This window comes from Crocodylus porosus, unplaced genomic scaffold (assembly GCF_001723895.1).
Source record: "Crocodylus porosus isolate Cpor-Errol unplaced genomic scaffold, CroPor_comp1, whole genome shotgun sequence".
NCBI lineage: Eukaryota > Metazoa > Chordata > Crocodylia > Crocodylidae > Crocodylus > Crocodylus porosus.
The window spans coordinates 62537202-62539900 of record NW_017728950.1 but is presented as its reverse complement, the minus strand read 5'-3'; the positions used below and the strand labels follow the sequence as shown (position 1 = coordinate 62539900).

General features: G+C 53.4%; 1 protein-coding gene across 2 annotated transcripts in view; it reads right to left on the bottom strand.

The window, feature by feature from the left end:
- Positions 1-2699, bottom strand: part of FAM189A2 (family with sequence similarity 189 member A2) — a 49069-nt gene that overhangs the window by 14649 nt on the left and 31721 nt on the right. The window lies entirely within an intron of this gene.

Here is a 2699-nt window from a genome sequence, read left to right as displayed (position 1 = left end):
CCAAAAGAAGTGGTGCTGGCTCCTACCCTGGGGGTCTTTAAGAAGAGGCTTGATGCCTACCTGGCTGGACTCATTTGAGTCCAGTTTTTGGTTTTTGGTTTTTTTTTTTCCCGCCCAGGCAGGGGGTCGGACTTGAAGATCTACAAGGTCCCTTCCGACCCTACTTCTATGATTCTATGATTCTATGAAACATCCACACACGTCTACACAGCTATGTGTAAATGTGGTAAAAGTGCCATTAGTGCTCACATTCAGTCATTAGTACCTAACAGTGAAAGATTAATTTACTTCTCCACAAGGCACATCCTTGCATTAGTCTGGGGCATTGCCAGCACCAAATTAATGGATCACCATAGATAGCCACAGACTTAAATTAATTTAGAAACAAAGCAACAGAAAAATGTGTTCTCTGCTACATTGTAAAATGAGGGGAACTTTTAAGTAGGGCACTATGACTAACACAGAATAATAGAAAAGGGATTCTAAGAAGTAATTTAATCGTTGGTTCTGTCCCATATCACAGGGGACGGCAAAGTGCAGCCCATGGGCCAAATCCAGCACGCCAGACCATTCTATCTGGCCCACGAGGCCCCTATAGATTTTTGAAAATTAATATTTATCTGCCCCTGGCTGCCTGTCAAAGATGATAGGAGGCAGTGACAGTAGGACCTGGGGGGGGGGGGATGGCAGGACCCAGCCATGGCAGCAAGGCCCACCAGACCCCTTCCCCCCACACCCCCAACCCTCTTGCCCAGCCAGAAGCCCGTGCCCAACAGAGGCTTCTGGCCTGGGATACTAAGGCCTCCCCCCACCAGATAAGAAGGGGGTGGGGTGGAAGCATGGGAGGACCATGGGTGACCACCCCGGTCCTCAGGGTCAGACTGGCTGCTGCGGTCCCAGCACTGCAACCGAGAACCATGTGGTGCTAGAGGAGCGGGCGGGGGGTGGGGGGAGAGAGGGGTGGAGGGGAGCAGTAGTAGTCATAGGCAGGGAAGTGGTGAAAGTGGTGGCAGGCAGGGGGGAAGGGGCAGTAAGTGGGCACACGGAGTGCAGTGATAGCTGGGCGGCAGTGTGAGGCCTGTGCCAGTACTGGAGCCAGAGCCAACAGGGGCCCAGAGCGGGGCAAGCAGAGCATGGGCCCCAGGCTGGCAGCAGCTCTGGGGCTGGGCTGGCTCCCCCCTCTCCCTGCTAGCACAGCCCAGCCCAGCTCCAAAAAGCCCCTGCTGGCCCACAACCCACACTCCCACTGCCCCTCTCTGGGCCCTGCCGACACTGGCCCCAGTGCAGCCCTGCACTCCCGCCCAGCTGTCACTGTGCTCCACAAGCCCGCTCACTCTCACTCGCCCCACCTGCCGCAGCCATTTGCCTGCTGCTGCTACCACTCTCCTCCACCCCCCACCCACCACTTCACCACCATGTGGCCAGGCTGCAGGACTCAGCAGGAACTGGCCTGGCCCCTGCAATTTTCAGCTGGCTCCATGTGGTGCTGGCTAGGCCGATCCAACTCCTGCTGCATCCTGCAGCCTTGGCCGTGCAGCTGGGACATGATGCCGAAGTGTTCAGTGGTGGGGGAGGGACAAGGAAGTGGCAGAACAGCAGCAGTGGCAGATGGAGAGGGATGTGGCTGAGAGTGGGAGTACAGGACTATGCTGGCCAGGACCAGGAGCAGCAGGAACACAGAGCTCAGGCTGGCAGGAGCAGTGGCAGGGACTCTGCTTGCCACGGGGGGTGGGGGGCACTGTGGGAAAACCCTCTCCCTTTACACGACACAACCCTCCCCAGTTACCCTCCCCCCATACATTCATAGTCTCCACAAACCCTATACTCACCCACACCTCACATATCAACACAGACATGCTCCCCCACCCCACATACACCCACACACCTCATGCTTATCCAACCCCCCAAAAACCACACTCACACCCTTCTTCTACATATCCACACACCCACAGACCCTCACAAACCTATACCCACCCACCCATGCCCCCTCCTTGCATCCCTCAACGGCTTGCCAAAACTTGGTAAGTGGCCCTCTGCCCAAAATAATTGCCTGCCCCTGCATTATCAATTATATCTAAACCATTGCAGATATATGTTTGTCTGACCTGCTTTCAAAAGCTGCTGGCTTTAAGATAGGCAAAAAAAAGGCAGCTTATGACCCTAGTGAAAATTTAATGACAACAAAGCCAATTTCTAAGCATAAAACATTATTCATCAGCAATAACTGTTTTTTGTTAAAACTGGCAAATGAGCAATGTTGCAGAACTGCCTTTGATAATTCATCCTTGCCTTGTGCATGACTCACTTTGTCCCCCCATGCAGGAGGACTACACAGGAGGACTTTCCCACATACACAGCAGGATGACTTATTCTCAATCACCTGCAACCAGACTGTCTACCTTGTTCTTGATTCTCACGTCACAGAAAAAGCAGAAAGCCACTAAGCCATTTAAAGGTTTACAGGTATGCCCATCCGGTCTTGAGGAAGTGCTCTTGCGCCACCTTGGAATGTGCACTTGGGATTGGCTGCTGCATTTCATAGATTTCATAGACATCAGGGCTAGAAGGGACCTCGGGAGATCATTGAGTCCAGCCCCCTGCCCAAAGGGCAGGAGGTCAGCTGGGGTCATAGGATCCCAGCAAGATAAGCATCCAATTTACTCTTGAAGGTGTTCAATGTAGGTGCTTGAACCACCTCC